The sequence below is a fragment of the Elephantulus edwardii genome, unplaced genomic scaffold (assembly GCF_000299155.1).
Source record: "Elephantulus edwardii isolate Elephantulus edwardi_28Jun2011 unplaced genomic scaffold, EleEdw1.0 scaffold00245, whole genome shotgun sequence".
In the NCBI taxonomy this organism is placed as follows: domain Eukaryota; kingdom Metazoa; phylum Chordata; class Mammalia; order Macroscelidea; family Macroscelididae; genus Elephantulus; species Elephantulus edwardii.
The window spans coordinates 4,481,516-4,494,072 of NW_006399995.1; positions in this window are offsets into that span (position 1 = coordinate 4,481,516).

Genomic DNA, 12,557 nt, shown 5'->3' on the forward strand with positions numbered 1-12,557 from the left:
GGATTCTGACATATTTTGGACATGTTGCAAGGAGGGAAAAGTCCATGGAGAGGATTCCCATGCTTAGGAGGGTGGAGGGATAGTGCAGGAGAGGAAGACCCTCGATGAGGTGACTTGATTTAGTGACTGGGATAATGAGGGTAGGTGTGTTGGAGACAATAAGATTGGCACAGGATAGAGCAGAGTTTAGGGCTATTGTACATAGGGTTCTTATGAGTCTCAGGCAATTTGACGGCACATAACAACAACAACAACAACAACAACAACAACAGCAATTTCAGCCTCTTTGGATGAGATTATTTGTCCTTTTCAGAGGACATACTGGGCACCATCTCTTTCAAGATGATCCCTAATCAGCCTCTTATATGGGTTCCATGAGTGACCCATTTCGTACTTTTAGCCAGAATCCATCTGACATCAGTTATGATATCCTTGGTGCAATGGCCTCTTCTAAATCCTGCTTGAACTTATGGCAGTTCCCTATCTATGTACTGTTCTAGCTGTTCTTGAATGATCTTTAGCAGTATTTTGCTTGCATGTGATATTGATGATATTGTTTGATATTTCCATATTCAGTTAGATCACCTTTCTTGGGAATGGGAACAAATATGGACCTCTTCCAATCTGTTGGCCAGACAGTTGTTCTCCAAATTTCCTGGCATAGAGTAGTGAGTGCACCCAAGGCAGCATCTTTAAATCAAAACAAGTCAATTGATATCCCATCGATTCCTGGGGCCTTATTTTGCCAATGTCTCAATGTAGCTTCCACTTCTTCTTTCATTACCATTGGTTTCTGTTCATATAATACTCCCTGAAATTTTTCAGAGTCAATCAGTTCCTTCTGGTACAGTGATTCTGAATATTTCCTCCTTCTTTAGATACTTTCTGGGTCATTCAATATATTGCCTTTGGCATCTTCCAATATTGCCACATAAGTCTTAAATTTATAGTTCTCTTAGCTTGAGAAATGCATAGTGAGTTCTTCCCTTCTTATCCTCCAGCTCTCTGCACAATCTATTATAATAATGTGCTTTGTCCTCCTGAGCTGCCCTTTGAAATCCTCTGTTGAATTCTTTTACTTTGGCATGTTTTACTTTTGTTTTGGCTTCTCAATACTCCAGGAAAATGTTTAGAGTCTCTTCTGATATCCATTTCTATTTTTTCTTTCTCCTCCATTTCTGTAACGACCTTTTGCTTTCCTACTGGATGATATCCTTGATATTATCCACAGCTCATCTGTTATTTCAGATCATAGCATTTCTGATCACTTGCTATGCATCTGAGAGCTGGACAATTAATAAGGATGACAGAAAAAGAATTGATGTCTTTGAGCTGTGGTGTTGGAGAAGAACACTGAACATCCCATGGACAGCCAAAAGAACAAATATATATGTTTTGGAGAGGGTGAAGCCAGAGTGCTCTTTGGAGGCAAGAATGATAAGGATTCTCCTCACATACCTTGGGCATGTTGCTAGGAGGGGCTATTCGTTGGAGAAGGACATGATATTGGGAAGGGTGGAGTGTCAGCAAAGGAGAGGTAGAAACTTGACCAGGTGAATTGACATGGTGACTGCCGTAATGCGCTCCTGGGCATCAGGAAGTGTGAGCATGGCACAGGGTAGAAGAGGATTCAGATCTTTTGTTCATATGGTCACTATCAGTTCTACTGAACTCAATGGCACCTAACAAAAACAGAAACATGGCTCACGCATGAATGTCATGCACAAATCTTTGTTGTGTCAAACTCTGAAAGTACATGTAGTTTTGTAAGGAAATGACCACACTAATTTTCTTCTCACTTCCAATTTTCTCATTGTGACAGCAATGACTTGAGCCCAAGAACTTTCCTTTGCTCACTAGCCTGAGACATCTGTTAGACAGGTATCTCTGTGTTTCACAAACTGAAGCCTTGTCTGTAACCTCAAGCCATGCTTGCTTCCAATCTCAAATTAAGAGCTCTGGTGGTGCAGTCTTAGTGAATTGTGCTGCTAAGCCGAGGGCCACACTTCTCCAGGGGTTCAGATCCACCAGTGTCTCTGTAGGAGAAATTCACAGCGGGTTCTGTGGGAAGTTTCTTTCCATTATGATTTACAGTCTCAGAAGGGGGGTGTGTGTCTCTATGAACTAGAATCAACTGGATGGCAGTATTAACTTCAAATTTTCCTATTTCGCTACAATATTGCAGTAACCTGTATTTATGAACTTGTATCAACAACTTTTGTGAGAATGAAGTATTATTCTTATGCATAGGGTCACTAAGGGTTACAAGTGACTCAATGGCACATGATAAAAACAATAATATGTTTCACAAACTGCTTAACTCCTTTCAAAGTTTGTTTCCTTTCTTTCCTATGTTTTTTATTAATACTATATGCCTTTGCAAGTTATTTGCTTAGGCACATTCTGTGCAAAATCCACAGTAATTAAAGAAAAAATTTAAAAAAGTTTCTGCTTAGGTGTAATAATGTTGTAATTCAATGCAGATTTTATAAAACAATTTTATTGTTGTTCTTAGGTATTTTTGAGTATGTTGATAGCAGTCACATAATCTAACAAATACTACATTTAAACACATTACAACTGTGCTATATATATCATATATTATCCCATTATTAAAATTGACAATAAAAAACACTAAAGTAATGCATTCTGATACTATAAGAGGTTCATGGAAATGGGGGTTGCACCAGGAGTTACTAAGCTGAATGTCATCAACCCTAATGATGCCACTAATTGATAATTGTTTTAAAATTTCTGCATTCTGTTATATCACCATATGGTTTTTTAAAACCACAATTTATGGATCTCTTCCAGTCACTTGACCAGTTAGCTATCTTCAGAACTTTTTGGCATAGAGGAGCGAGCATGTGCCCAGTCATATTGTTGTTGTTGTTATGTGCTATTGAATTGCCTGTGACTAATAGTGATCCTATGTACAGCAGCTCTGAAGCCTACCCTTATCCTGAGCCAGTCTCACTGACTTTGATACACCTACCTCCATTGCCCCAGTTACTGCATCAATCTGTCTCATCTGGGGTCTTCCTCTCCTGTACTGTTCCTCCACCCCTCCCAGTATGATGCCCTTCTCCAAGAATTAGTCCCTCCTGGCCACATGTCCAAAGAGTGTGAGTCAGAGCTTTAAAATCCAAGACTTCAGGGGAAAACTTTGTTTCATCCATTTCCAAGATATACCTATTTGGGTTTGTTTTTTTTGGCAGTCCGTGGTATGTTCAAAGACTCTTCTTCAGCACCACAACTCAAAGGCATTGATTTTTCATCTGTTATTCTTAGTCATTGTCCAGCTCTCTAATGCATAGCAAGTTATTGCAAAGACCTAAACTTGGATCAGGTCCACCTTAGTCTCTAGACTGACATCATTGCTCCTCAGTACTCTGGAGAGGTCTCTGACAGCATATTTCCCAAATTCAATTTACCTTTTGATTCTCTGATTGCTGGTGTCAACAGTGTTGCTTGTGCAACTAAGCAAGCTGAAATTGTTAACCTCAATCTTTTATCCATCTATTATAGTACTGTCAATTGGTCCAGTGGAAAGAAGAATTGTCTTCTTGATTTTGAGCTTCAATTCATATTAAAGACTACAGTCCTTGACTTTCTGCAGCAAGAGCTTCAAATCTTCCTCAGTTTCAGCAAGCAAGGTTGTGTGATCTGCAAAATGCAGGTTGTTGATGAGTCTTCCACCAATCCTTCTGCCATATTCCTCCTCATAAAGTCCAGCTTCCCAAATGATTGGTTCTGCATATAGATTGAAAAGGTATGGAGACAAGATGTATCCCTGACACACTTCTTTCCTGGTTTTGTACCATGCAGTCTTTCCTTGCTCTGTTCAGATGACTGCTTCCTGGTCTGAGTATAGGTTTCACACAAGCACAATCAAATGCTCTGGGATTCCCCTTTTCCTCAAGGTTAGCCAAAATTTGTTGTGATCTACAGTCAAATGCCTTTGCATAGTCAATGAAACAGAGACAGATATTCCTCTGATACTCTTTACTTTCAGCCAAGATTCATCTGATATTGGCAATAATGTCTCTAGTGCCACAACTTCTTCTAAACCCAGTTTGTATTTCTTATAGTTGAAGTACTTCAGTTGGTATTCTATCAATAATGAAGCTTTTTTTTCAGGCAACGCCTTGAGTACACCTTAAACTTTTTCCTTCACTGCTTGGTTTCCATTCTTCCTTTTTAAATTATTTTATTTTATTTTTTTTCATTCTTCATTTTTTGATGACAGGCAACCACTAATCTATTTCTATCTCCATTAATTTTATTTACTCGTAAAAATGGAATAATTATATGTGATCTTATACACCTGGGATTTTTATCCAACTTGACATAATTCTTTAAAAGTTCATACGTATTGTGGCATGGTTTATACTTTGTTAATTTTTTTCTAAACTATATTCCACAACATGAATATGATTTCTGGTGGCAACATAGTTAAAACATTTGACTGCTAAAAGAAATACTGGCAGTTAAAACCTGGAAGACTCAGTATGGGAGAAAGAAGAGGCAGTCTACATAACAGGAATGGATTTAGGTTTTGCATAAATATACACGACTTTATTTATGCACTAATCATTTGTTGAACATTTAGGTTATCCATGCTGTATTATTATTATTGTAGACTGAATTATGCCCTGAATAAACATATATAGTGGTGTGGAGTGTGGCATGAAGCTGTGTGTGGCAGGGAGTTGCAGTACTTTGGGCAAAACACTGCTCTCTAGTTACATCACCTGGGACCCTTTAAACTTAAGAAAGCCTGTTTTATCATTTAGGTGCTTTGTGGGAAACATTGCTATCTACCTATACCACATGGGGCCCCTTAAGCTCAAGTGGAAGGGACCAGGACACCTCAACCAAAGTGGAAACATCAGTTTTGGAAGGCAACAGCAGGCTTTCTGGTTTACCATTCAGGTACTTTTGGAAAACATTTCTGTCTATCTACACCACATGGGATCCTTTTCGCTTATGCAGAAATAATCAAGACACCACGAACAAGGAGGAGACATCAGTTCTGGAAGGCTTCCTGGTTTGACATGAAGGTACTGGGGGAAACATTTCTGTTGGGCCCTCAGCCTTGTGGGCCTCGGGCCAAGAAGGGAGCATAAATATATGAGTCTTTCACAAAATTGTCATATGCTGGGTCACTTTATAGTTATAATGACCTAATATCTACTAAGAAAAGACTCACATAATGTCAAGAAAACAACAGTGTGCTTCAGTCATCATAAAAAAAAACAAAATAACCCTTTCTTCTAAAAAAAGGAGACTCAGTGCAACCACTATGGAAGGCTGTGTTTCTCAAACTTGCAAATAGAAATACCATTCGACCCAGCAATTTCACTACTGGCAATATACCCCAACGAGACCATAACTGCCACCCAGTCAGATATATGCATACCCATGTTTATTGCAGCTTTGTTCACAATAGCAAGGCATTGGATATAACCCATGTGCCCATCAACAAACGAATGGATAGAGAAGCTGTGGTATATTCACACAATGAAATACTATGCTGCATTGAAAAACAAGGAACTCATGCAATATTATTCAAAATGGGTGATGTTGGAGGACATTATGCTGAGTGAAATATCTCAGTCATAAAGGGACAAATACTGCATAGTGCCACTGTTGTAAAACAGGACTGACATTTGGGTTGGGGGAAAACTGAGAAAGATGGGATTAAATAATGCATACTGCATGGAAACAGATGAATGAGAAAACTGTTTAAAAGGGATGTGTATAGGTATTATTGTCATGACAGGAGTTCAGAATGAAGGCTGCATAGTGGAGTGGACCTGGGGGCAGGGATTGTAAAACAATGGGGGAAATTTTCTTTTACCTTTCAAAGAGAAGAGTGTACTGAGTTGAGGGGGAAGGGGTGGGCAGGGAGAAAAGTACAATAATGAATGAATGGAAATAAAGGGGGGGGAGAAACTAAATGAATACCCCAGATAGAAAGAATGAGAATAAATATGTCAATGTGGAATTATTTGAACAGCTACAAAAGAAGATACAAGTGATGGAAGAAACAGTTAAGAGAAAAAATACTTCAGAGATAACAATCCAGAAGAAATATGCTGATGAGCAACTTGAATAGCTATGGAAAAAAAAGTAAAATACGGGGAAAAGAATTGATAGTATAGATAAAGAAGTACAAGAAATTATAAAAATCATCACAAGACAGAGACAGTACAGCCAACACAGTACTGGAAATAAAAGAAAAGCCTAAAAATGCAATCCAGAATACTAAGACTGAAATGACAGAAGTGTCTAACACATGATAGCACAAAAAAAAAAAAAGAGGAGATGAAACACAAAATCAGTGAGCTGGAAGACAAAAGCCTCACTGGAAATAATAGTAGAAAAAAAAATCAGAGTTGAGATGTAAAGAAAATGGAGAAAATATTAGAATCATGTAGGATAATATCAAAAGAAACAACATATGTATGATTGGAAATCTAGAACATGGGAGTGACAGGGAAATCACTGAGAAAATTGTGGAAGAAGTACTAAAAGAAACCTAAGATATTTTGAAGAATGGGGACATGCACATTCAAGAAGCACAGTGAAGACAAAATAGACTATACTAAAAAAGAAAAACATCAAGACATATCATAGTCAAATTCTCCAAATTAAAAGACAAAGATATAATTCTTAAAGAAGAAAGATAAAAACAAAGAGGCACATACAAAGGCGAAACAATTAGATGAAGTTCTGATTTCTTAGCAGAAACCATGTGAGCTAGAAGACAATATAAAAAAGCAGAAAGAAAACAATTAACAGCCAAGGATCCTATACCCAGAGAAGCTCTCCATCAACTATGAAGGAGAATTAGATCCTTTGCAGAAAAGAAGGAATTTATGAAAACAAGACCAAAACTACAAGAAATCTCAAGTGAAGACCTTCACTTGGAGACACCAAAGGAAGGTGGTTAGACTGTACTGACCAGAAAAAAACAAACAAAGAAACAAACAAAAAAAAACCCCAAAAAACAGAAAAGGAAGCACAACAAAATGGCAACAGTAAAACCTAACCTGACAATAATCACACTTGATGTGAATGGACTAAACACACTAATTAAGAGACAAAGAGTAGCAGAATGGATTTTTTTTAAAAAAGTCGATCAATGTGTCGTTTAAAAGAGACACATCTCTAAAAAGAAGAGAAAGACAGACTCAAAATCAAGGCTGGAACAAAATATACCAAGGAAATGGAAACCTCAAAAAAGCAGGAGTGGAAATACTTGTTGTTGTTGTTGTTATGTGCCGTCGAGTCGCTTGCGACTCATAGCGACCCTATGTACAACAGCCCTAAACTCTGCTCTGTCCTGTGCCAATCGCACTGTCTCTGACACTCCCATCCCGATTATCCCAGCCACTGAATCAATCCACCTCACAGAGGGCCTTCCTCTCCTGCGCCGTCCCTCCACCCTCCCAAGCACGACGTCCTTCTCCAAGGACCGGTCTCTCCTCAGAACATGTCCAAAGTATGCTAGACGGAGCCTCAGAATCCTTGCCTCCAAGGAGCCACCAGGTTTAACCCTTTCCAGGACAAATCTGTTTGTTTTCCTAGCAGTCCATGGTCTATTCAATACTCTTCTCCAGCACCACAGCTCAAAGGCATCAATTCTCCTTCTATACTCCTTGGTCATTGTCCAACTCTCTGATGCATAACAAGTGATTGCAAAGACCATGGCCTGTATCAGACGCACCTTAGTCTCCAGAGAGACACCATTGCTCTTCAGAACTTTAGAGAGGTCCTTAACAGCAGACTTTCCCATTGCAATGCATCTTTTAATTTCCTGACTCAATATTGTGAAAATGACAATCCTACCTGTTGGGGAATGCTGGGAAGGAAGGGAGGGCCTCTGGCCAGGACAGATCACCTAGCTCCAGATAAGTGCAAGCCTCCCAACGGCCTTTAATATGGGATAGAGAAAGCTCTCCTGTGTATGGCTGTACCGGCTTGACAAAGTTTGCCATCTGGCTTGCTGCCGCTTCTGTTGAGCTGGAAGTAGTCCACACAAGGCTGAGGTTCTTCTATCCAATCCGCGTGTCCCACATGTGCAAGCCCACCCTCTCCTGTCTTTCTGTTTACTTTCTTGTATATAAGTGTGCTGCAGCCTCCAATAAAGTTGAGCTGGATTAATTCTCTGATTGGCTCCTAGAGTAGTGTGTCTCCATTGTGCTTACTCCCATCAGGGTGTTGCTTTGTTGCTGGCAAATGGACAGCAATACCTACCAAAAGCAATCTGCATGTTTAATGCAATCCCAATACAGATACCAAATTAATTTACAAGGAAATCAAAGGGTAAATTGTCAAGTTAATTTGGAAAGTTATTTAGAAAGATATCCCAAATAAGCAAAATACTTCTGAAAACCAAAAATGACGTGGGAGGCTTAGCACTCCCTGTCCTCAAAACCCACTTATGACACAGCAGAAGTAACCAAAACAGAATAGTACTGGTACAATGACAGGCACCTAGATGAATGGAACAGAATTGAGAACCTAGAAATAGACCGAGCTACCAATGGTCAACTCATATTTGACAAAGATCCATCAAATGGGGAATGACAAACTCTTCAACAAATAATGCTAGCAAAACTGGACTGTTACATGCAGAAAGCAGAAACATGACCCACATCTCATATCATACACAAAAATCAACTCAAGGTGGATCAGAAACCTGGGAGTAAAGCCTAAAACCATAAAGTTCATCAGAGACAAACTGGGATCAAGCTTAGATGGTGTTGTTTGTTGTATAAAGAGACTGCCGAAAGAACCAGAAATGTACAATCCGAAAAGGATAAAATTGATGAATGAAGATAATATCTCTGTGCACACCAAAATCTTTTTCCAACAGAGTGAAAAGAAAACTACTGACTGTGAAAAAAACATTTGGCAATACCATTTCAGACATAAGTCTCATATAAAAAGTTTACAGACTTCTACAGGGCCTCCATAAGACTGATAACACAATTACAAAATGGACAAAAGATATGGAAAAACTTTCATAGAGCAAGTTATTCAGATAGCCAACAGACACATGAAGAAATACTAAAAAATCACTGGCAATAAGAGAGATGCAAATCAAAACCACAATGAGATACCATTCTCACTCCAGTAGCAGCTGCAAAGTTCATCAGGACAGCAAGAAATAAATGTTGGAGAGGATGTGGCAAGATAGGAAGTCTTATACATTGTTGGTGGGACTGTACAATGACTCTGGAAGGCAGTTTGGCACGTCCTCAAAAAGCTGAACATAGAAATTCCATATGATCCTGCTATTTCACTGCTTAGAATATACCCTGAGAAAATGAGTAGTGAGGCACAAATGGAGACTTGTAGATCATTGTTCAGAGCAGCGCTATTCACCATAGCAAGAACATGGAAACAGCCCAAATGTCCAACCACAATTGAATGGATTGAAGTTATGATACATTCACATGAAAGAATACTACACAGCATTCAGGAGCAATTATTGTGAAAAGTACTACCCAACCGGGGAGGGACTGAAGAGCATTATGCTAAGTGAACTCAGTCCCATTAGGACAAATTAACGAATATAAGGATCCGGGGTGGGGGGAAGCAAATGGACAGGGAGGGGGGTTAATCATAGGGTCATGCAATTTGACTAAGGTGGGGTTGAAGGAAATGGGAAAGATCAGTGTGAAAAACAATATATTCAAACTCTGTAAATAAACTAGTATAAAATTAAACAAAGAAACAAAAACAATAATAACAAAACCATATCTATATCATTTGCTTACTAGGGATGAGAGGAGAGGGGAATAAAAATGAATAAAGGAGTTAATTGACATTTAAATATTTGAAAGGATAGGCACTAAACTATAAACATTTAATCAGGCACTAGAATTAATTTCATTAATTGATTACAATTAATGTTATAAAACATAAGGTGTTTGAGTGGTTGTTGTTTTTAGGGGCCATTGAGTCAACTAGGACTCACTGTTGTTGTTAGGTACCATTGAGTTAAGCATGACTGTCTCAAAGCGACCCACAACAAAAGATGTAAACCTTCTATCCTGTGTCAACCTCACACTTCCTTACACACAAGAGCCCATTGTAGCAGTCACCAGATACATCCACCTGGTTCAGGGTCTTCTTCTCCTTTGCTGACCCTCCACACTTCTCAACATCATGTTCTTCTCCAAGGAATAGTAGTATGTGAGGCAAAGCTTCATCATTCTTGTCTCCAAAGAGCACTTCAGCTGCATATCCCCAGTATTTATCTGTTCATCCGCTTGACTGTTATTGGGATGTTCAGTGCTCTTCTCCAACACCATAGTTCAAAGGCATCAATTCTTTTTCTGTCATCCTTAATCAGCTCTTGGATGCATAGCTAGTAATTGGAAAGGGTATGGGCCTGAATTGGAAGCAGGAGTGGCATCCTCTTCTGTAAATAGCTTGCCTTCAGAAACACTATGAACCTGGAGAAAGGATAAAAGTCACACAGTTGTTGAGGACTTTCGTTCACAGGATCTCTACGAGTCGTCCACAACTCAACGGCACTTAACAAAAACATGGGCCTGAATCAGATACACCGTAGTCCTCCATCTGACATTACTGTTCTTGTTGCTGTTATGTGCTGTTCAACAGCCCTAAACCCTGTTCTGTCCTGTGCCAATCACACTGTCTCTGACACATCCATCACAACTACCCCAGTCACTGAATCAATCCACCTCATAGAGGGCCTTCCACTCCTGCGTTGTCCCTCCACCCTACCAAGCATGATGTCCCTCTCCAAGGTCCTGTCTCTCCTTACAACATGTCCAAAGTATGTCAGATGAAGCCCCAGAATCCTTGCCTCCAAGGAGCAACCTGATTTCACCCTCTCCAGGATGAATCTGTCTGCTTTATTGGCAGTTCATTGTACATTCAAGTCTCTTCTCCAGCACCACAGCTCAAAGGCATAAATTCTCCTTCTATCCTTCCTACTCATTGTCCAACTCTATGATGCATAACAAGTGATTGCAAAGACCAGGGCCTGTATCAGATGCACCTTAGTCTCCAGAGTGACACCATTGCTCTTCAGTACGTTGGAGAGGTCCCTAACAGCAGACTTTCCCATCGCAATACATTTTTTTATTTCCTGGCTAGTGGTGCCAAGAGTGTTGATTGTGGAGCCAAGCCGACTAAAGCTGTGAACAATCTCAATCTCTTCACCATCCATCCTGATACTGCCAATTGGTCCAGTGGTGAGAATCTTTGTCTTCTTGACATTGAGCCTCAATTCATACTGTAGGCTGCAGTCTTTGACACTCTGCAGCAAGTGTTTCAGGTCCTCCTCAGTCAGCAAGCAGAGTTGTGTCATCTGCATAACTCAGATTGTTGATAGATCTTCTACCAATCTTGACCCCACATTTCTCCTCATAGAGCCCAGTCTCTCAGATAATCTGTTCTGCATACTGGTTGAAAAGGTATGGAGACGGGACACATCCCTGGAGTACGCCCTTCCCAGTTTTGAACCATGCAGTGTTTCCTTGCTCTGTTCTCACGACTGCCTCATGGTCCAAGTATAGGTTTTGCATTAGCACGATCAAGTGTTCTGGTATTCCCATCCTTCTCAGAGTCAACCACACTTTGTTATGATCCACACAGTCAAATGCCTTTGCATAATCAATGAAATACAGATACACATTCCTCTGGTATTCCCTGCTTTCAGCTAAGATTAGCTACAATATCCCTAGTACCATGAACCCTTCTAAACCCAGCCTGGACTTCCGGCAGTTCTCTGCTGATGTGCTGTTCCAGTAGTTTTTGGATAATCTTCAGTAGAATCTTGCTTGCATGTGAAATCAATGAAACTGTTCTGTAGTTTCCACACTCTGCTGGGTCACCCTTCTTTGGGATGGGAACAAATATAGATCTCTTCCAGTTAGTTGGCCAAGTGGTTGTTCTCCAGATTTCTTGGCACAACTTGGTGAGCACATCCAGGGCAGCATCTGTTAGTTGAAATACATCAAATGGTAAACCATCTATTCCTGGGGCCTTATTTTTTGCCATTTCCTTCAAAGCAGCCTGAACTTCTTCCTCCATCACCATAGGCTCTTGCCATATGTTATTTAAAGAAATTATTCTGTATCTGCCAATTCCTTTTGATACAGTGACTCAGTATATTCTTTCCATCTTTTTTTAATACTTCCTGGATCATTTACTATTCTGCCTAAAGCGTCCTTGATTACAGTAACTCGAGGTTTGAATTTGTTCTTCAGTTCCTTGAGCTTAAGAAATGTTAAGTGAGTTCGGCCCTTTTGATTTTCCGACTCCAACTCCTTGCACATTTTATTGTAATATTTTACTTTGTCATCCCGTGCTGCCTTTGAAATCTTCTACTCATCTCTTTAGTATCTTGAATTCTTCCTTGTGCTTTGGCTTCTCTACACTCCAGTGCAATTTTCAGAGTCTCTTCTGACATCCATTTTGGTCTTCTCTTCCTCTTCTCTCTTTGCAATGACCATGTGCACTCTTCCTGGATGATACCCTTGATATCCTCCCACAACTCATCTGGT